Source organism: Symphalangus syndactylus, chromosome 18, assembly GCF_028878055.3.
Source record: "Symphalangus syndactylus isolate Jambi chromosome 18, NHGRI_mSymSyn1-v2.1_pri, whole genome shotgun sequence".
Taxonomy (NCBI): domain Eukaryota; kingdom Metazoa; phylum Chordata; class Mammalia; order Primates; family Hylobatidae; genus Symphalangus; species Symphalangus syndactylus.
Window position 1 is genome coordinate 101,933,530 of NC_072440.2, and position 23,254 is coordinate 101,956,783.

The window sequence follows — 23,254 nt, forward strand, 5'->3', positions numbered from 1 at the left end:
TTACAGGCGTGTGCCACCATGCCCAGCTGATTTTTGTATTTTTAGTAGAGACGGGGGTTTCACCATGTTGGCCAGGATGGTCTCGATCTCTTGACCTCGTGATCCACCCACCTCGGCCTCCCAAAGTGTTGGGATTACAGGCATGAGCCACCGCGCTTGGCCTGTCGCCTCTATCTTTATTTTCACATCTTTGATTTCAGTCTGCTCAGCTCACTTCACAATCAGAAAGAGAAGTCTTGAGGCTTTCTTTAAAAATGCCAGCCCCGGCTGCCACTGCACTGTTTGCTCTGCCTAGAACACTCCCTAACTCCCCAGTGAACTGCTCTTCCTTCAGACCCCAGCTCAGGGTCCCTCCCTAGGGAAGCCCCTGAAACTCCTAGCCGCTGGCTTTTATAGCACTGAGCACCTCCCCTTCATCCCACTCTGCCACTGAGATTCCACTTTTCTGGGATTTGCAGATTAGCATCCATAGCCCCATGGGGGAGGTGGCCTTGCCTCAGTGCCCAGCACAGCACCTTGCACAAAGCAAGCATGGCAGTTTGTGGAGGGCAGTAGTGAGTGTGAGTGAGGGGACACCACAGATGGTAACCTGGGCTCTCCTCTCTCCCCAGGGTGGGTGCCCAAAACCCTTCCCTGTGGACACTCATCCCACGGGGATGTGGGGGGGGCGGTTCTCTCCCTCCACTCCTCTCCTCCCACAAGGGGTATTTTGCAAGAACCCTACTGGCAGCCCCATCCACTCCTAGTGAGGGGAGAAGCTCATCTGATATGACTGAAAAAAGAAATGAACTTCCTGCCAGGCTGCCACTTCCCTCACCTCGTCCCCACTCTGAGGGCGGAGGTCTGGGGTTGTTCTCTTGTCTGCCTAGGATGGGGAAGTTTATTTTAAAGGGTGGAGCAAGTATTAGGATGCTGATTCTTGCCATGGAGCAAGTTTACAAATCCAGAGCCACCAGCAAAAGGTGTGTGTGTGTGTGTGTGTGTGTGTGTACGCGATGTGTATGCATGTGTAATTATATGTGTACACATATAATTTAGTGACTTCAACCTGAGTGATTTTCCTGGGGACATTTGGCAATGTCTGGAGACATTTTTGGTTATTGCAACTGGGGAGTTGAGGGGACATGCTTACTAGCATCTTACGGGTAGGGCCAAGGATACTGCTAAACACCCCACAATGCACAGGACAGCCCCCCCTTCCCCGCACACACCAAAGAATTATGCTGCTCCAAATGTCAACAGTGCTGAGGTGAGGAGACTCGACAAATATATTCCCCTATTGGTCACCTCTTAGATTTACCTTTTTTTTCTTTTTCTTTTTCTTTTTTTGAGAAAGGGTCTCACTCAGGGCTGGGTGGCTCACACTTGTAATCCCAGCACTTTGGCAGGCCGAAGTGGGCAGATCACTTGAGACCAGGAGTTTGAGACCAGTCTGGCCAACATAGTGAAACCTAGTCTCTACTAAAAATACAAAAATTAGCTGGGTGTGGTGGCGGGTGCCTGTAATCCCACCTATTTGGCAGGCTGAGGCACGAGAATTGCTTGATCTTGGCACTCCACCCTGGGTGACAGAGCAAGATGCAGTCTGAAAAAAAAGGGGGGTGGGTCTCACTCTGTCACCCAGGCTGGAGCACAGTGGCATGATCTTGGCTCACTGCAGCCTCAACCTCCTGGGCTCAAGTGATCCTCCTACCTCAGCCCCCTGAGTAGCTGGGACCACAGGCACACGACACCACGCCAGGCTAATTTTGTTTACTTTTTGTAGAGAGGAGGTCTTACTATGTTGCCCAGGCTGGTCTGGACTCCTGGGCTCAAGCAATCCTCCTGCCTCAGTGCTGGGATGACAGGCATGAGCTGCCGTGCCCGGCCAGATTCACCTTTTGACTAGTTGCAGACTCTAATGGTAAGGGGTGTGCGGATTAAACCACGCCTCATTCCCAGAGGAGGAGCCAAAGGTGCTGCAGGGTGTCCCGCACACCACTGCCCTGGAAAGTGGTGCACAAGCGAGCCGCCACTCCCCTCCTGTTCTTAAACAGGAAGGAGCTCGAGGAAACGCAGCTTCGAGTGCTCAGGAAAAGGGCTGAGTGCCCTGTGGTGTGGCTGGGCAGAAACAGGAAGGTGTGCAGCCTTCATGACTGGTTTGCTGTGGAGAGCACACTCCCACACTCCGCAGCTGCAGCCGGGCACAGGAGGTCCTCACTGGGTCCCACACGGGAGCAGGGAGGGGGTGGTGCATGCGGCTTCTCATCCAGAACTGCACAGAGCTGTTTGGTTCCTGCCTCTACTCTAGCTGACTTGCTTGGGATGGGTGGCCCTCCACGCAGTGCTTTGCAAGTGGCCATTTCCCTTTTTTTTTAAATTAATGAACTTCATTTTTTAGAGCTGTTTAGTTCACAGCAAAATCAGGTGGAAAGCACAGAGTTCTCTACATACCTCCTGCCCTCCCTACTACCAGGGTGGCTGTTCGTTACCACCGATGAACCTGCCTTGCCTCTTCACACGTCATTATCACCCAAGTCCATAGGTTACATTAGGACTCACTGCTGGTGCTGTATATTCTATGGGTCTTGACAACTGTGCAATGACATGGCCCTACCACTACGGTATCACACAGAGCAGTTTCACTGCCTTAAAAATGCCCTGTGCTCTGCCTGCTCATCCCTCCCTCCCTCCTAACCCCTAGGAACCACTGATCTTTTTATTATCTCCATAGCTTTGCCTTTCCTAGGATATCAGAGAGCTGCAATCCTCCATAGGCATAGCCTTTTCACATTGGCCTCTCTCACCTACTTATATGCAGATGAGTTCCCCCATGTCTTTTCATGGCTTGCTAGCTCATTTCTTCTTAGTGCTGTGGAATAATATTCCATTGTCTGGATGCACCATAGCTAATTTATCCATTCACCCGCTGAAGGACACCTTCGCTGCCTCCGAGTTCTGGCTGTTATGAATAATTGTGAATAAAGCCGCTATAAACACCCATGTGCAGGTTTTTGTGTGGACATAAGTTTTTTTAACTCCTCTGGGTAAATATCAGGAGCATGATTGTTGGATCACAGGGTAAAAGTGTGTTTAGCTTTCTAAGGATCTGTCAAACTGTCTTCCAAGGTGGCTGTACTGTTTTGCGTTCCCACCAGCAGTAAGTGAGGGTTCCTGTGGCTTCATATCTTCCCTCGCATTTGGTGCTGAGTGTCCTGGATTTGGGCCATTCTCATCGGTGTTTGCTTTGATTTACAATTCCCTGACAGCCATTTATTTTTAAGCCATATTACTTTAAGATCACACAGGACCAATCTTTACTGTGAACCAAAGTCTCAAAATGTCCCATCAGGGATCCCAAATGACATTATGTTCTGGTGGCACACAGCACCTGGGCAGGAGGTGATATAAAGGGAGGATACCCTAAGCTGCCCAGAAGACAGTCCAACAAACACTGTCCCCGTAGTCCTGCCTGATGTGACAACGCCCAGTCTGCACTGGGACATGAACTTCTCCACGCAGTGCGCATTACAGTCCAGAAGGAGCGTCACATCCACTTTGTCACTTAATGCCTGGAAACCCATACCTGAGGCGGGAGGAGACTTGCTGGAGCCACACAGTGGGAAGGGAGAGTCAAGGTCCCTGCGTGGAACTTCAGCTGGAGCTCAGCAGACCCACGTCTCTATTGTTCAAAGCACAACATGACATCCTTGCGGAATCCTTTAAGGAGCTCAGATACCTCCTTGCTTAGACTAAGGGCCTATCCAGTATTTCACAGATACATGCATCTCCCGGGTGGTGCCCACCTCAGGGGCACCTGCACACCTCAGACCGGACCATCAGGCATCCTGGGGCCCCACTCTGCTCACCAGTCCCCAAGAGAACTCGGGGGCTGCCTCTGTCCTGCACAAGCAGTGATCAGAGGACCCAGGCCATCAAGATCCCCAGCGGTTCCCACACTTGAACTTTCTTATCAGGGTGGTGGGCTGGTCTTCATGCTGGAATAGAAGTCTCATTTAGGCACTCTTTCACTCATTCAAAACATTCTTAACTGGACTCCTACTATGTGCCAGGCACCATCCTAAGATGCAGCAGAGAACAAGAGTGATTCCTGTTTTCAAGGAACCCGCAGTGTGGTAAGTGCCCAGGAGATTTCGCGGCCAATGATATGTGCCATAGGTGAGCGAGTGCAAGATGCCAGGGGAGTCTGCAGAAGGGCCTCCAGCCCCACCTGGAATCTGGGAAGGCTTCCCAGAGGAGGTGACATCCAAACAGAGACTTGAAGAGTGAATAATAGTCACGCAGAGAGAGAGAGAAAATGGGGAGGGGTGGGTTGTAGGGAGCAACCCTGCTAGGGACTTTACAAGAAGCTCCTACACCCAGACAGGAGTAGCTCAGCCCTGCAGGAAGGTGGCCCTCTGTGGACACACCATGGAGGCCAGTGGGTGGTGGCAGTCAGCACCCCCAGCTTTCTAGGCCTGAATGGATCACAGCTGGGGAGGCCTTTGGCCCAGAGCCAGAAGGGTTGTCCCAGCAGACTGGTCTGCCTGGAAAAATCCCAGTTCAACAACACAAGCAGCACACATCCACCCACACCCCTGCCCCAGCAGACCCTATATAAATAGTCCCCAGATCTCGTGGGCCCCGGCGTGCCCACCAAGATGGGGGCTGAGCCCAGGGGACATACATGTGGCTTATTTGCCAACCTGCCCACACACTTCCTCACTACCCCAGAGCACAGAAGCTGCTGTCTCCAGACCAAGCAAACCTTGCACACTTCTGACTGAGAGCTGGATTTGTTTTTCTTAATTGCAAATCTACTGTGGCCAAGGGAAAAGCCACCCAACAATTGCACAACACGCTCAGTCTGCAGCTCTGAGACGCAGGTACTCATGCAATTAAATCTGTGCAGAGCTTTTCTGAAGTGGTTCTAATTCCTGCCTGGACCTCCAGGTGGACTCGGGTCAGGGAGTCCACCTTCCCTAACAAGAGGCCATGCCTGACTTGGGGGAGCTTTGTCCAAGGTACCCATGGTTGGGCCACATCTGATTCCAGTTGAAGGGGGCTGCAGTACAGCCAGCACGGACAGACTAAGAAAGAGCTACTGGTTCTGAGTGTGCGCTCAAGCGTCTCCAATCTTATTTTCTCCCAAACCTATACTCTCATGACTGGACGACTCTATACTTCAACCACAGTGCAAAGCCTGCCTTTAACCCTGTGAAATTTTATCTTATTTTCAGCTCATCTTTTCAAGCGACCAGAGCCTCTGGAATTTAATAGCATTACAGTTTTGTACCCTTAGCCAACCTGATGTACATGCCAGAGCTTATAAAGCAGATGGTGGAATTGCTGGCATGGTTAAGGCAAAGCCTATTGAAAGACATCCAGTGGTTATGGTCATCCCATCACTCAAGGCCTTGGAGGCCAGGCTATCGGGCCGTCTGCGCAGCCATCTAACTGTACCACTGCTCAGCTCCCATTGCAGAAGGGTCAGCCACGGCCATAGCTCCTGCCCATAGCCCAGCCCAGCCCACCAAGAAAAGGAGCCAGGCCTGTCCACTCCCACGTCCATCCACCCTCAGGAGCCCCATGGGCCACATCCATGGGGCGTCACAAACACTTTCCCTCCAAAGTAACTTCCACAAGCAACACCTCGCTCATCCTCACAATTTTTCTGGGAAACCAGTCGTGAGTGATATTTACAAGCAGAAAGAGCGAGGCACAGGTTTTTCGAAAGCTGCAAGGCTGGACTTCAAATATAGTCTTCAGAATCACACACTGGCCCAGGTGGACAAATTTTTGTATTTTTAGTACAGATGGGGTTTCACCATGTTGGCCAGGCTGGTCTCGAACTCCTGACCTCAGGTGACCTGCCTGTCTTGGCCTCACAAAGTGCTGGGATTACAAGTATGAGCCACCGCACCCGACCACAAATATTTTCAATGATACAGGAAATGAATGGTATGGTCTTAAGTGGAAAGAAAAAGCGGGGCCTGAAACAAATACATAGCATGATTCAATTACAGCATGAGTCTGTCCGCCTCCCTGTAAATGAATACTGACCAGAAGAAATGGACCCATATGTCTGCTGTGATGATCTCTGAATTGTAGGATTATGCATTATAATTGTTTCTGTATTTTCCACATTTTCTACCATGAGGATTTAACATCTATAACCAGCTCAGGTGCCCAGCAAACAGCAGCCTCTCTCCAGTTCCTCCCTTGAACATGCAGTGTGGTCATGGACTGAACAGCTGTGCCCTCTCCGCAAATGTGTACACAGACGCCCTAACCCCGAGGGCGATGGCAGTAGGGGGTGGGGCCTTTAAAAAGTAATTAGGTTGCAGTGAGGTTAGGAGAGTGAGGCCCCCATGATGGTATTAGTGTCCTTGTAAGAAGAGGAAGAAACTAGAGTTTGCTCTCATTCCACAGGAGGACACAGAGAAAAAAGCCACCTGCAAAGCAGGAAGAGCCCTCCTCAGAACCTGACAATGCGGACGCCCAGATCTAGACCTCCCGCCTCCAGAGCTGAGTATGTGTCTGCGTTTAGGCGGCCCGGTCCATGGAGCTTTGTTATGGCAGCAGGTGAGGGCTGAGGCAAGCACCCTCCTTTATCGGGACAGGAAGTAAAACTAACAGCTGCAACCAAATCTCTCTGGCCCCACACAAGCCTTGGAAATACTAACTGTGTGTGCGAACGAGTCCCACACCTCCCTTCAAAGCAGTCAAAAAAAAAAAAAAAACCCAAAGCATGAAACCACCTTTCTCTACTTTTTCTTGGGCAAGGTAGCTGCAGAGTCCTGACTCTGGAAGATGGCAGAGAATTAAGACGCTGGCACCATCCTTAGGGTCCTGCCATGTCCTAAACCCCATCAAGAACCTTAAACCCAGACAAGTTACCCCAGAAGAGCCAGTGTCATCCCATCCTCCAATGTCCAGCCTGTCTTGAGGTCACAGGACTAGAAATTACCACCTTGGTCAATTAAGGCCTTCAGTCCAAAGTCAAAATGCCTCCCCGCCTCACCCGTGCCCTCAACCAGCATCTTTGCCACCTCCAGCCCTCCTTCCTTGCACTCCCTGAAATGCCCTCCCTGTGCCTGCCCCATCCCCTTGGTGGCTTGCCGCCCTTGAATACCCTCCCCCATGCCTGGCCCCCCTCGGTGGCTCACCACCCTGGGGATGGGGATTCTGCATGTCCCTTTATGTTTCTGTGTTCACTGTTCACACTGAATTCAGTTCCTCAACAGAACACCCTCATAACCTTTCGTATCTCGGTGCCCGGCCAGGGTCTGCCCTCAGAGTGGATGCTCAGCCAGGGCTGCTCAGGAAGTGCCAGTGTGGGGAGGTGGGCAGGACACGGGAGCCGGGGGAGAAGGGGGCTGCCGAGAGACGGCAGGGGGCTTCAGAGGTGGCAGGGGCCCTGCCCACAGAGGGTGGAAGAGTGTGTGCAGGCAGACAGCGCGTGAAAGGACAGGGATGGGGGTGTGGTCGTGACACTCAGATGGCAGCAGGTGGACACAGCAGGTGCCCGCGGCGAGAGAGAGTTGTTGACCGCACTGGTGTCCACAGAGTTGAGAAGCCAGCAGAATGCCAGTTTACATTCGCAAGCACTGTCCAGACACCTTTCCAGGTAAAGCGCTGCTGGTGTGAAGCAATGGAAAGGTGCAGTCTGGGGCCTGGCTTGGGGGCAAGGGTGCATTTGCTGTGGCTCCACTCAGCCGCCTTCCACCTGCCATTCGGGGCAGCGTGGCCTGCGTGGCAGCCTCCTCACACCTCTCAACAGCGCTTTCTAGAAGGATGCAGCCTCAGTACTGAACAGCAGGATGTTCGTTAAAGAAGTTACGGTGCACACCCAGGAACAGAGTACTGCCTTCAAATTTGGGCCACAAGGGATGATTTTAATAACACAGGACAACATATCTGATTAATTATTATGTTAAGCAGGTTACAATACAGTATGTAAAAATATTCTGTTTATGGCAAACTTAAATAAAATATGCATTTTGTGACAGTCAAGAGATATAAAGGCTGGGCGCAGTGGCTCACACCTGTAATCTCAGCACTTTGGGAGGCCAAGGCAGGCAGATCACTTGAGATCAGGAGTTCAAGACCAGCCTGGCTAACATGGTAAAGCCCCATCTCTACTAAAAATACGAAAATTAACCAGATGTGGTGATGCATGCCTGTAATCCCAGCTACTTGGGAGGCTGAGGTGGGAGGATTGCTTGAACCCAGGAGGTGGAAGTTGCAGTGAGCCGAGATTGTGCCACTGCACTGCAGCTTGGGTGAGTGAGACCCGATCTCAAAAAAAAAGGGATTTTTTTTTTTTTTTTTGTAAAGTCAAATTTATCAAGGTATACTTTACACACAATTAAGTTCATCCTTTGTAGGTGTACAGGTCACTAAGTTTTGACAAATGTGTAACCACCAACATAACAATTTCAGCACAAGACTGAAATCTTTTAAAATTATGTTAATAAATGGCTATGGCTAATGTGTTAGTCTGTTTGCATTATTACAAAGGAATACCTGAGACTGGGGAATTTATAAAGAAAAGTGTCTTAATTGGCTCACAGTTCTGCAGCCTGTACAGGAAGTGTGGTGCCAGCATCTGCTTCTGGTGGAGGTTACGATCATGGTGGGAGGCGACGGGGAGCCAACGTGTCACATGGCAAGAGTGGGAACAAAAGAATACGGAGGTGACACACTCTTTTAATCGACCAAATTGCTCACTCATCACCAAGGGGATGGCCCAAGCCATTCATTAGGGATCTGACCCTGATCCAGTCACCTCCCACCAGGCCCCTCCTGCAACGCTGGGGATCACATTTCAGCATGGACTTGGAGGGGACACGCATCCAAACCACATCAGCTAATATAATTATGTATTGTCTCCGCAGCTACTCTCTTGGATTATTTCATTAATTTAAGAGTTTGTCAGTCAATTCCTTTGGGCAGTGAGGGAGCCAGCACCTGCTGAGTGCCTACCACGCGTAAGGGGCTGTCACGGGGCTGCGTTTGGTTTCACTTCTTCCTTCAACTCTCAGAGAAAGGTATGAACCCTGTCCCTGTTGTACAGTGAGGGAGCTAAAGTCTGGAAGGTAAGCACCCTGTCCCAGCCCACACAGCTGCTAATAGGATGATCCGGGCTCAAATCGATGTCAATTCTGACTTCAGAGTTTATGTTATCCCAACATGCCACACTGCAAACAACATCACCGTAATTTGTGTTCTTGGCTAACCACTTTTCTTCAAGCTTCCTAAAGGATATGAAATGGGAGTGGTGGTCGTACCTGTGCCCCGTGGCCCCCCTCCCCCATGGCTCTGATGCACAGGGAGCTGCTGCTCCACAGCCGAGGGCCCCAGGAAAGCCCCGAGTCCCGGGAGGGGCCACTGAGTGTCCAGGTGGGAGGGGCTCCCTCGTCAGCCCTGTTCTGCCTGGTTAATTCTAGGGAAGAACAAAGTGTTGCTAAGTGGAAAAAACAAAAACAGGTTGTAAAACAGTAGATAAGGAATGATCTCACTTACAGAATTATATCTATAGGAATATGCATCCAGCTGGGGCCTGCTGGGGCAGGGCACACTGTACTCCAAGATGTTACCTCTCCCGACGGGACTGTGGGTGGAAATGCTTTCCTCCCCTTCCCCACCTCTTTTCTCGTATGTGACTTTCTAGTATTTCTTCCCTAAAGACAGCTGACTATGGGAGAGGTCTTCAGCTCCCCTCCAGGCTCCCAGCTCCCTGCTAAGGCCTACTCCTCTGCGGCTGGCCCAAGGAATTCTTCCATGACATGGCCCCCCACCCATCTCTTCCTCCTTCTGTCCAGTCAGTATTTTAAGGCACCTATTCTCTGGGTGAATAAGGACAAGGGGTCCGGCCCCAGGGAGTTCAGCACACGTCAACAGCCAACATCAGCCAACAACAATCAACAAAAAAGATAAGATTACAGGCAGGGCCTCAGCTGAAAGGCAGTGATTAGGGCGCCTCCTCTACGCCGTGGGGTGGAACTGCCGCCTCCACTCTGAGAACCCCATGCTGGTGCCCAGCTCAATCCCAGGCCCTTTCTGAGAAGCCTTCTCAGAACCACATGCTGTATTTGAATTAAATACACCCGTGTCTGGCTCCCTGCATTTCTGGAGGGCAAGGTCTGGCTCCACTGCACCTCTTGCCCTGTCCCCTGCATGGGCCCTGCAGACAGGATGCCTCCCGCTGGACCGTCAGCTCCCTGAGGGCAGGCTCGGTCTCCTTGCATCCTGAAGAGGAACAGCTGTTGCTGTAATCCTTAAAGACCACAGCAAAAACAAGAATGGTCAACACAAAATCTTGTAACGCAGGTGCCAATACTGCAACAAAGCAACCAAAGCCAGAAGGCTGCACACCACTGTGTGTGACTGTGTGAGAAGGCAACCATCAGTGATTTTTTTTTTTGCCCTTTATTTTGCCAATTTTCTGATATGTTCTTACATAACTCTTATAATTAAAATAAGTGTTTTATGCAGCCTGTTGTCCCAGGGCTCTGGCGTTCTGCCCCACTGACCTTGAGGACTCAGCTAAGACTGGGGATTCGAGACTCAGGGGACTTACGACGCCCTGAAGGAAGGAAGGAGCCTGCAGCGTCTGGAGCACTGCGGGCAGCAGAAGCCAGAGCCGCTGCCTGTGGGGAAGCAGGCGGGCCGGGCCAGGCCACCTGAGCTCCAGGGCCAGCCAGCCCTCTGAGACTAGGGGACAGAGGACTTGGCCAGGACGGACTTTCCCAGAGGCCCAAGGGATAAAAACAGACCTCCTGACCCAAATGCATCATAAAGTCAACCCCGCAGGAGCCCCTGTGATGGCCGGGTTGTCTGGCCCAGAAGTTCCCAAGGGCCCTGAGTTCCAAAGATTTGACCTCGATAAGATCCTTGGGGCTAAAGTGGACAGGTCCCAGTGTGGGGGCTGAGCCTCCCACTGCATGAAGATGGCGTCAACCTCTGGGGGTGGTGCTGGTGGCCTGGGCCAGGCCGCTGTGGGGGGTTTGTCTAGTTCCAGAAGGCTGAGGACCAGGTGAGGGGGGGCAGCTGCTCGAGGCTGGACGGTGGAGGCTGAGGAACCCCAGCACCTCAAGAATAGAGAAGCCTTTCATCCTTGCCTTAGAATTCTGAAACATTAAAAAACAACAACAACAAAAAAAACCCTCAGCCCAGGGGACATTGTGTCTGATATCATCTACCCTGAGATCCACTCAGCACTCAAACTCCAGTTTCTAGGAACATTTCTGTCACTCGTCACTTTCAATGACTTTAAATTTTAATTTTTCTATTATCGAGTCGGATGATCTGATGATGCCGATCCTTCCGGGCCTCTGTGACCCCCTCATGTCTCATTCATGGAGAAGCAGCATGTCATCATGAACTGGGACCTGCTGGGGGCCCAGGCCCTGCCCCTCCCTCTGCTCCAAGCTTCAGTTTCCCCATCTGCCTCTCATCCCAAGCAAGGGATCTTACCACCTCCCTCGCCTCCGAGTCCCGCTGGCCCAAATGCTGGCCCAAAGCCACTCTCCTTCCCAGAGCATCCTCTCCCTCTTCTTGGCCCATGTAGTTACAGAAACCCAACTCATCCCTCCTGCTGCTCCAGGAAAACCCCGGCCCTGGGTCGCAGCTCTCAGGCTGCTGTCTCACCCGCCCTGCACAGCCATGTGGCTGAGCCTCAGAACACCACCCAGGGCTCAGGCCAGCTTGGAGGAGAGCGAGGCAGCGCCTGTGTGTGAGGCTTCCTCTCTCGGGTCCCTTTAGGGCTGATCCCTCCCTCTGGGGGTGGGAGGGGCTGAAGTCATGGAGCCCAGAAGAGGGGCTTTAGACGCAGGAGGGGGGCCTCAGTCCCGGGACTCAGAGCCTGGCCACCTTCTCCAGAACTGGCCACAGTTTTGGGGTCAGGGAGTCGGCTCCTTACACACCCACAGGCTCCAGATCCTGTCCTTGGGGCAGGGAACAGAAGCAGCTGTCACCGTCTCCACAGGTGACACCCTTCTGAGGAGCAGCACAGGTGTGCTCTGGCCGTGGCTGATGGACAGCGATGGGACCCACGCCACCCTCCGGGCAGGCGGGGAGGAAGAGCTCTCCAGGCTGATGTCAGCTGTTTCGGGAAGGCTGTGGCTGCGTGTGGGGGCTTCAGGCCCCGGCTGTTGGGCTCTGCCTTGGTGACACCACTTGCCCCACTGTGTCACAGCCATATGCTCGCCTGTCTGCCTCCCCGATCCAACTTGGAGCTCCTGGGCAGGGGGGGGGATTATGCCTTACCCATCAATGTGTCCACTGTGTTGGACACAGTATCCGGGACATAATAGGTGCTTTGTAATTGACAGAAGGCATGGAGTGGGTGCTCCACACACTCCTATGACTCCAGTGGGGCCCCCTTGGGGCTTCCCCACCGACAACCCTCCTCCCCCACCTTAGCACAGCCCAGGGCACCACCCAGCTTCCTTGCCATGGTTCAGGACTTGGAGATGCGATTTTTCTGATCTTTAGCCCCGGTTGAGGAATGACCAGAAATAAAGCAACACTAAAACCGGACCAGATGGTGAAAAGCGCTGGACTGATACATATTCACTGTGCACCCAACGTGTAAGCAACGTGTTTGGCTTTCAAATAAGACAAAGATGACCATTGTGTCTATTCCTTCATCTGCAAAAATAATCAGGGCAAACAAAAGAAAGGATGTGAAACCCCCTCTAAGAAGGAGAGAAACATCTGAGGCACTGGCGGGCCTGGAGGAGGTGGCTGGGCCCGCTGGCTTAAGGCTGCAGCACAGAGCCGAGCCCTGACCTGAAGCCAGTGAGCAGCAGAAAACCCCCCAGACAAAGCCAGACCTCCCCAAGGGCGCACACCCCTCCCTATCCTCCATGGCATGCTGACCCCTGACAGTGAGATTCCCGGAGCATACCAGGCCCAGGGACCTTTCTGGGCAGGCCCAGGTCCAGCGCCTGGCTGACACTCAGGTGGCCTCCTCTAGGAGGTGAATGGGGAATCTTAGAGGGAGGAGGAGGAGTTTGGAATGGAAGGCAAGGGGAAGGCTGCCCTGGGAACAAAGGCAACAGTGTTGACTCGCGTCGAGGAGACAGACATGGTGCCTCCAAATCGTCCACTCTTCCCACTGACTGACCCCTCACTGCAACAGGACACAGGGCTCTGCAGGACCCCCAGGTCACAGCCAAGGTGGGGCCACACTGGGGGCTTCCTTCCCAGGTGGGGCTATCCAGTCAGAGACCACCCCCTCCACCCCACCTGCTGGGCCTGCACCTGGGGCCTCAAAGCCAGGTGAACAGGCAGATGATTTAGCAAAAGCTCTTCTTGGAGGAGAGCCAGAAAAGGGTAAAAGACAGGGGGCAGGTGTGGACACAAGCCTGGCTTGTCCACTCAGTTCTGGGGGCACAGTCACCTCTAAGGAGACAATGTATAGTCCCACTGGCATTCCCCTCCAACCCCGGTGGCCAGCCAGACCCACTAACCCAAACTGCAAATGACAGGGCCACTCAAACCACATGCCACCCCAAACCCGCCCTGTCTGGCCCCAGGGCTCCACCTCTGCTGCTCCAGGCCCTGGTAACACCCACCTGCCCACTGGCCTCCTCTGTTTGCTCTGTGCTGGGTCACTAGACCCTGCAGCCTGGAGGTGCCTCCTCCGTTTGCTGGCTCCAAGCCGGGTCACCGGACCCACAGCCTGGAGGTGCCAGCTCTGCCTTGGATCCCACAGGTGAAGGGGGCTGCCCTGTTACACGTCCAATTCTGTGACAACCTTAGATGGGCCCCCTTAGCTTGGAGATGAGGAAACTGAGCCCCATGGGGATGAAGGACAGCCAAAACCTGGTGGAAAGGTTGGAATTTGAGCCCAAGTCCTCCCAGAGCACTGCTGCTACCTGGGAGCCCCCAAGACCCCCAGGAGCAGGGCACCACATCTTTGGGATTTTCCAACAGCTGGTACACCTGTATGGGTGGCTCCAGAACACACCCCTGGCAGGCTCCTGTGCCCTGCAAAAGGCCAGTGCCAGCAGTGGCCCCATCATCTGGAGCCTGCCCTATGTGCCCCGGCATCATGGGGCAGCCTCGCCTGAGGGTCAGCTCACAGTCGCTGCTCAGTGCCCACATGTTGGACCCTGCTCTGGGGACCAGACAAAGCAGCTGGCCCTCGGCCAGCCCCTCCTCTGCTCCTTGGAGCCTCTTCCTACCTGCACCCAACTAAGTGTTCCCTGGAGAGCCAGCAGGATCTGCACATGAGGGTTTAGGGCTTGTATGGGTTGGAACAAAACAGGCCAGTGTCAAGCCAGCCTGGAAATCCTAACCCCAAAGTCTTCCCCCACTGCCAAGTCCCAAGCATGCACCTGCAGGCAGGCATGGGTGAGCACAGGCTGCTTCTCTGTGGCCCCGCAACATATACAGGTGTCCCACCTGCTCCGTGACTGATGGGAATTTGACTGGAAGAGGATAAAAGCAGAGGCGAATTGGGGAATGGGAAGGGAGCCACTACTGAAGGGAAGGAGAAATGCAGGAAGGAGAGTGGAAAGAGGGTGTGCAGATTAGCCAGGCATCCCCAATGGGCCCATACAAAGGAATGCGGAGACTCCACTTGGGCAGAAGGCCAAGGCCAAATACAGTATCTGTGTGCCTGCCACTCCTGAGGCCTAACCCAGCACATATCTTGAAGATAAGTGGGCCAGGTAGGCGCCTGCACATTGAGATAAGGGCTAAGTATAGAAGGAGAAAGTTGTTTTTTCCAAAACGTTAAGAAGCACATTTCAAGGAGTAAGGAGGTCTCAAGGACACACTGGGGGCAGCCTAATGAGGCCAGAGCCTTTTCCTTTTTCAAAATTACAGGCTGAACTTCTTAATGCGTAACCAATTCAGGCCTGGTTGAATCTATGCCTCCTTTGAGCTCAATTTCAGCTTTCTCTAGTGGATCCAAACACAGCATATTCATTATTATTTGATTAATAAGGACCTGGTGACAGTTTCCAATGGACAAAGTTAGCTGGCTTAACCACCACCTCCTCCAAGAAGGCCTCAGGGATCCCCTCTCAGTTCTCTGCTACATTTAGGCTGCCCCTGAGTCCTATCAGAGCCCACCTCCCTCTGCCTGGAGCCCTTGCTGCTGTTGAACTTGCTCCTGCCTAAGACAGGTGCTCACGAATGCCGTCAAACGGGCCTGAGCTACGAGGCAGCCAGGAAGCCAGGGCTCCAGCCCCACCAAGTGTCAACATCCACCTTGATCGAGCCTCCCAGGCCTGCAAGTACTATGGACTCGGAGGCAGACATTCCTGTAGGGCCTCTAGATTCTGCAGATGCGCAAGGCCGGGAAAAATCCTGAGAGAATTCCTCAAGGGCTGGAGGAAAATCCTAACTAGCCATGATGGCTGTGGAAGCCGTCGCAACCCCTTACAAGGGATATGTGAGCCCTGAGGTCAACAAACCCTAAGAGGCAAGATGGGGGCACAGAAATCAGGCCACGGGCATTATGTGACTCACACGGCAGGACTCAGTGGCCCTTCTGCTCCCCACACCACAGAGCTGGAGGGGAATCCTTGTCTTGCTGCAGCCACCCCAGCACAGGGTTTTCAGCCTGAGAGGGCTCGTTGATGTGATGGGCAGGTTCCAGCGCGAAGGTGGCCGGCCTGAGGCGACCGTGAGTCCTCAGGCTTCCCCCAGTCACAGGGCAACGCCATCGGCTGCCGCCAGCTTGGGAGATGTGCTTTTGGGAAAATCAAGTCACCACGGCATTCCCCTGCTGTCTCTCCCCACTCGGTTTAGATGTTGGCAAAGAAAACGAAGCCAGTTACGGCAATGACTTCCAACAGATACAATCAAATAATCTATTCCTGGATTCCGCAAGTACTGAAATGTCAGTAATTCAATTCCTGAAATGCCATTTTGGAGCTGCTGGAGCAGGCTGCGGAGAAAGCTCAGTAAACACACACATCAGTTCAAGCCCAAACACACATCCACTGACCTTGAGCCCCGGTGCCCGGCGCTGTGCTGAGAGGCCGGCTCCCCAAGGGCGGCCACCACCAGACAGGGCCTGGGGAATGGGCGGTCCAGGAGGGAGGCAGCAGCGACAGCAAATAAATATTGACAACGCTGCAGGAGGCGTGCTGCTGGGAAAATGTGGACGAACTGCACTGGGCTCGAGGAAAGAGTACTCAGTGTGTCTGGGGGAGTCAGAAGGCTCCCAAAGCAGGCTTGACTTACTCTGTGATTAAAAGCCAGGCCGGGGCTGGGAGCTGGGGGAACAGAGAGGTGGGAACCACTCTGCCCTCAAGGAGCTCTGGCCTAGTGAATGCAGACACACATATGCTGACACACACACACACACACACACCCCTACACACACATATGCACACACACGCACAAACCTACACACACTGTGCACACCTACACGTGCATTTGTGCACACACATGCACACCTACACACTTATGCACACACATGCACAAACCTACACACACTGTGCACACACACATGCATATGTGCACACACACGCACACACCTACACACGTATGTACACACATGCACAAACCTACACACGATGCACACACACACCTACACGTGCATATGTGCACACATACACACACCTATACATGTGTATGCGCATATGCACACACAGGCACACACCTACACATGTGTATGGACACACACGGAAAGCCTTGGAACTGATGTCACCGTGTGCACACACATCTACAATGCACATGTACACACATACACACCTACACACGTATATACACACATGCACACACCTACACATGCATATGGGCACACACGTACATACACACATGCAAGCACACAGGCACACAGTCCCGGGGCAGGCAGGGTAAGGGTCACATGAGGAATCCTGAACACCCCACACTGGGTGGGGATCCAGGGCCGGGGGGCGGGTGGCCCCAGCAGTAGAGGCTGCTCATCTCCGAAGCTCTGTCACCCTCCACTCCAGCACAGGGCTCACGCTGACATCAGTTCCAAGGCTTTCCATGGGAGTGTGGGTCAAGGGACTGTGACATGGACAAGGGCTTTTCTGGCACTTTCGCCAAATTTTTGCTAGGAAGCCTAAAATTTACATCTTTGCTAAGAAGCATAAAATTTACATCTAAACCAACCCGTGGGACGACAGTGATTGTTGTTGCTATTATGATTTTGCTTTACATATTATTATACTTTCTGAAATGTATGAATTGGAGATTAAAATTTTAGTTGAGCCCAGGAGTTTAAGACCAGTCTGGGCAACATGGCAACATCCCATCTCTACAAAAAATTAGCCATGCGTGGTGGCACACACCTGTAGTCCCAGCTATTCAGTATGCTGAGTTGGGAGGATCACCTGAGCCTGGGAGTTTGAGGGTGCAGTGAGCTATGATCGAGCTTGCACTCTAGCCTGGGTGACAGAGCAAGACTGTCTCAAAAAACAACAACAACAACAACAAGAACAAAATCCCCCCTTAAAACAGCACTACCATCCGCCTGTCATCTGTGTATTAAATATCTAACTGTAAAAGTCTCAGCCTATTTTGAGAGACGAAGTTACCCTCAAGTCCCAAGCAGACGACAATAAACTGGAAAAGCAACGGGAAATCTCCAGACAGAACAGTCTCCTTCGGACTCCCCAATATGTCTCAGGGGTCACATCCAGGTCCTCCACCGGATGCTCTTCCCGGTCTCTGTTGGGCCATCTGGCGGGTGTCAGATCAGCTGGACGAGCAAGAGCAGGGCCGGCCTCACTGTGGGATCTCAGGCAGCCTCCTCGCCGAGCCAACGTCCTTGTCCTAACGCATCAAGGGACCTGGCATTCCCCACCCCAGGAAAATCCTGGGCCTACACAGCCCCCTCAAACAAGGTCACTGTATGAGACACACTCAGAGCTGCCCCCGGCCCCAGCATCCTTGGATCTAGCAGTGAGATAGTTGGTTCCTTCACCGTGCTGTGGTGGGAGGCCCAGAGGTGAAGGTGCAGAAAGCCTGTACCATAGAGCTCCTAGTGGAGAAGACGGGAGTGGAAGCGCACAGTGCAGGAAGCCCGGGGCTGGGGAGCCGGGGCAAGTGCCAGAGAAGCTCTCCAGACCAAGCTTGAGCTGCGGGGTGGGAGTCGGATCATGGCCAGCACTGTGAGCTTGGTATGGGTGAGACTCCTGATGCCAGACAGATGTGCTCTTGGAACAGCTGTCTGTGAACCTCATCTGGGAGAACCAGATCTTTATTTAAAGCAAACTTAAGGGGCCGGGCGTGGTGGCTCACGCCTGTAATCTCAGCACTTTGGGAGGCCAAGGCAGGTGGATCACCTGAGGTCAGGAGTTCGAGACCAGCATGGCCAACACGGTGAAACCCCGTCTCTACCAAAAATACAAAAATTAGCTGGGTGTGGTGGTGGGTGCCTGTAGTCCCAGATATTCAAGAGGCTGAGGCACAAGAATCCCTTGAACCCAGGAGGCAGAAGTTGCAGTGAGCCGAGATCGCACCACTGCACTCCAGCCTGGGCGACAGAGCAAGAACTGTCTCAAAAAAAAAAAAAAAAAAAAAAAAAAAATTAATGATAATAAAACAAAATAAAGCAAATTATGAGACTTTGCTCCTTAAGGGACCCAAACACACACCCACTGACCTTGAGCCCTGGTGCCCGGTGCTGTGCTGAGATGCCGGCTCTCCAAGGCCGGCCACCACCAGACTGGGCCTAGGGAATGGGCGGTCCAGGAGGGAGGCAGCGGCGACCGTGAATAAATATTGACAACGCTGCGGGAGGCATGCTGCTGGGAAAACGTGGACGAACTGCACTGAGCTCGAGGAAAGAGTACTCTGTGTGTCTGCGGGAGCGAGCGCCTCCTCATGAGGCATGCATCCCTGGTCTATATCACGTATAGCTGATCTCAATGGAAGGCTGAGGATGTGCGGTGTGGGCTCAGCACCCAGCAGGCGAGGCTCGCTCACAGAAAGGCAGCAAGAGGACCTCAACCCAGAATGCAGCAGGCCCGGGTCCAGTCCGGAGGACCACCCGCACCCCCTCACACACCCTCTTCTCCAAGCCTCATCCCTGAAGTCAACACAGAAAGGTCCACCCAGGTGGGTGTAGGGAGCCTGAAGGAGGGTGGGCGGGGACCACCAAGCACCTGTTAGCTGTTGCCACATCTTAGGCTTTGTTTGAAGCAGCTAAGGGGGAGGGAGGTGTGCGGTTGGGGGTTGGGCGGGACATCCTAACCCCAGGGCTGAAAGGGAACCACCCAAGGTCAGGTGGGAAGAGAGACAATGGCCCCTGGCTGCAGCCTCCAAGAAAAGCCATCCATGGGAGACCCACTTGTCCCTCCGCAAGCCTTCGACCAGCTCTGCCTCCAACTCCTGCACAGACTCCGGGCTGTCTGTTCAAACAGCTGGCACCTCGTCTGCCCATCTCCATGACACAAGGTGTATTTATTTCCAGAACATGCCCCAGAGGAGGGGCTCAGGCTCTTGCAATTACCGCCCCACCACCTGGAGGCAGGTGCACAGCGAGGGCACCCACTGGATGACCAAGATCCCAGCTGTCCTGGAATGCCACCCAATACCATCCAAGAGGAGCAAGGTCAGGGTCGGAGGCCTAGACATCGCTAGGGGCCTCCATTTCTTCTTCCGAACATGAGGTGGCTAAGTTCAGAACTCAGGGCGGGGGGTGTGGACACTCTCTCATGTAGGGATGGAGATAGGGGTGCATGAATCCCTTCCACCAAGCACCTGGAACTCTGGGAGATTTCCAGGCTGGTGGCCAGAGGCATCAGGACACACATACCCGGTGGCACCTGGGTGACATCACAGAGATGTACAAGCTCACACTGTAGAAGGCCCCACAGCGGACAGGGCTTGGGGAGGAGGGCTTGGTCCCCCTACCTCAGAGAGGGAGAAAAGGACATAAAAGAGGGGAGGGATGGCCAGGTGCAGTGACTCACACCTATAAACCCAGCACTCTGGGAAGCCAAGGCAGGAGGATTGTTTGAGCCCAGGAGCTCAAGACCAGCCTGGGCAACATGGCAAAACTCATCTCTACAAAATATACAAAAATTAGTCTGGTGTGGGGGCGCATACCTGTAGTCCCAGCTACTTGGAAGGCTGAGGTGGGAGGATCACCTGAGCTGGGGGAGGTCGAGGCTTCAGTGAGCCATGATCGCACCACGGCACTCCAGCCTGGGTGACAGAGTGAAATACTGTTTCCAAATAAAAAAAAAAAAAAGGAGGCGGGCCCTTAGGAAAGGAGGCAGTCGGGGCAGGGGAGGGCAGTTCCATGGAAACCATCCTGAGGGAAGCAGCGAGGAGTCTCCCCCGGGACTCACCCGATCGGCCTCCTTGTACCCCACACAGCCTCCAGCCTCTGTCCCCCTGGCCATCACATTCCAGGTCACTGGCCTTGGGGCCCCTCCCTTCCCTGCCATCGACAGTTGTTCCCAGGAGGGTGGGGGAAGGAGTAGGGGGGGCATCACCCTCACCTCTCGGTCCTCAGGGCTCTGGCCAGTCCTTACTGCTCAAGAAAACACACCTCAGCTTCCTGGAGGGACCCCCGGCTGCCAGGCAGAAGTGGGGGCTCTGGGCCCAGCTCCCACACTCGACCCCAGGCAGACACCCCCCTCTGGGTGCTCCCCGGGACCTTTGTCACCCGCATGCTGGGAGCCTGTGCTCCCAGGCAGGGCAGGAGGACAAGGTCACTACCATCTCCAAGATCACTGCAAGCTCCTCCCAAACTGAGGCCTGGAGGCCCTAATATAACCCACTCCCAAGGTCCACCCCTCCTCCAGGTGGCCTGCCCCACCAAGCTGGGACCAGTGCCCTTACCTCTGGGGTGTCCCACCCCAGCACCCAGCCAAGCGCCCTGAATCACCAGGCACGATAAAGGCCTCCCTGAGCACCAGCTGAGTCGGCTCAGGGTACTAAACGCTTACCAGAAGGCAGGCCACCCCAACAGTGCCTAAAACAGAAGGGGCAAGATTGCCACTTAACAGACCAGAGAACCAAGGCTCAAAGATGGGAAATGACTCATCCAAGGTCACGCAGCCCACACGAGGACTGGAGATCCGAAACAAGCCTGGCTCCCTAGCCTTGCCGTGCCCAAACTGTGGCTGGCCTCAGAGCCACCTCCGGAGCTTGTTTAAAATGCAGATTCCCGGCCCCACCCTAAAGATTCGGCTTCAGCAGGTCTGGGACGACCCAGGAATCTGCACTTTAGCTTGTGAGCTCCCCAGTGGTTCTGAAGGAGGAGGCTTCGGGTCACACACTTCCCAGAAATACAGCTACACCACATGACTCTCCAGACCTGAAACGCCACATGTAGAGGGTACAGGCAGGACTGTGTCAGAGGCATCCCAAAAGGTCCCTTCTGGAAGCTCCTACAAACAGCAAGAAAGCCTCAAGTTTCTTCAGTCGACCCAAGTCATCAGAGCAGCAGAAATGGGGGTGCTGGACAGTAAACCTCTGTCCAGCACCCCCAGCAGCTCCTGCCCACCTGTCACACCGTGGAGCTCCGGGAGTCAGAAATACTTTTCTTGCCATGGTGTGGCTGTGGCCTCAGAAGGGCTGCAGGGGAATCTCCCACCACTCCGCCCCCTAATGCATTTACAAAAAATAACAACCCTTCCATCTCAAGCCTACCTCAGGAAAAAAATCAGATACAGTATGGGTTAGAGTGAGAATGGGTTTTATTTTTTATTTATTTTTTGAGACAAGGTCTTGCTCTGTTGGCCAGGCTGGAATGCGGTGGTATGATCATGGTTCGCTGCAGCCTCAACCTCCTAGGCTCAAGTAATCCTCCCACCTTGGCCTCCCAAAGCGCTGAGATTACAGGCGTTAGCCACCGAGAGAACCATCAAAGGTGCGCCTAGCTATGTGATTCTGGGAAAACCAGTTTCCCTCTCTGGGCCAGGGATTCCCCAGTCTGACTGTCCTCTGAGGTCCTCCTCTGCTCAGGAATGGTCCAAACTCATCCTCTCTAACACAGGCCACAGCTGTGCTAAAGCCACCATTCAACCCAATCCCATGACTCAGCGCCCCTACCTGATGCAGGGGCTTCTGGCTGCCCTCCTCAGCGTCTGGGCTGGGGAAGGTGCCAGGAGAGCCCCTCTATGAACAGACTCGCATTTGGGATGGCCTCAGGGCTACCCTCCCTTCTCTCCCAAAGCAGCAGAAATGGGATCCCGATCTGCAGATAAGCAGCCTGGGGCTGATATGTCCCTGGTGAGGCTGCCAAGTGGCAGAACGTTACAACAGAACACCGTGGAGGCCTCCCTACCGCCCAGCTCACCTTTCCTTTCCTGAAGGAACAAAGCAGACATGTTCCTTCCCTGTCCTCTCTTCCTCTTGCTCAGCCCAGGCCCCTGCATTCTGGGGGGGTCTATCCACAGGAGTAGGACATGGAGGAGCTCAGGCTGGCCTCTCTGGAGCCAGGATTCAGGCATTCGAGGCTCTGCTTGCTGTCATGTGGCCCTCCCTGGACTGTTGTCCCCCACGCTCCTACCCCCGCCCCCCAGGCTGCCACTCCAGGACTGAGTGCCAACAGCTCATTCTCGACACCTGGGTTCCGAAGCTCCATTTGCCTCCATGAGGCTGGTGAACAGCAAATGCTCAATAGACTTGCTGGCAGAGCAAACCGGATGCAATGGCAGCAGAGTCAAGTGAACCAGCTCCACAGCCCTGCCCATCACTTACTAGCTATGTGATCTTGGGCACATGACTTAACCTCTCTGAGCCTCAGTTTCCTCATTTTAAAAGAGAGATGAGAATCCCAATTCATAAGATTATTGTAAGAATTAAATTAGCTAATGTCAACCACGCATGGTAGGTCACGCCTGTAATCCCAGCACTTTGGGAGGCCGAGGCAGGTGGATCACTTGGGGTCAGGAGTTTGAGGCCAACATGATGAAACACCACCTCTATTAAAAATACAAAAATTAGGCAGGCATGGTGGCAGGCGCCTATAATCCCAGCTACTTGGGAGGCTGAAGCAGGAAAATCGCTTGAACCTGGGAGGCAGAAGTGCAGTGAGTCAAGATCATGCCACTGCACTCCAGCCTGGTTGACAGAGTGAGACCCTATCTCAAAAAAAGAAAACAAAATTAAGAAGTTAGCTAATGTACCTGAAAGCATCTGGCAAGCTTCCGAGAACTATGGAAACGTTATTTATGTGATTATCAAAAGATAGCGGTCGCCTTATGAGAAATCCTAGCCCTCTGATGTATTAGGGTAATACTGATAACATAAGAAGGGCTTTCACACATATGTACATGGCTGAGGAAATCAGTTTAAAAGAATTAATGAATCA

The 23,254-nt window shown here is 53.4% G+C and overlaps 1 protein-coding gene across 8 annotated transcripts in view; it reads right to left on the minus strand.

Annotated features, from left to right (window-relative positions):
- The window catches only part of HPCAL1 (hippocalcin like 1), a 125,715-nt gene that overhangs the window by 43,130 nt on the left and 59,331 nt on the right, over positions 1–23,254 (minus strand). The window contains exon 1 of one of the 8 annotated variants that reach the window (XM_055251686.2): positions 15,953–16,031. The exons of 6 other annotated variants lie outside the window; for them this stretch is intronic. The gene's annotated coding sequence lies outside the window, so the exon portion shown is untranslated. Of the gene's footprint in view, positions 1–15,471; positions 15,912–15,952; positions 16,032–23,254 lie in introns of those variants that run through there. One more of the 8 variants, XM_055251687.2, reaches the window with a different exon arrangement.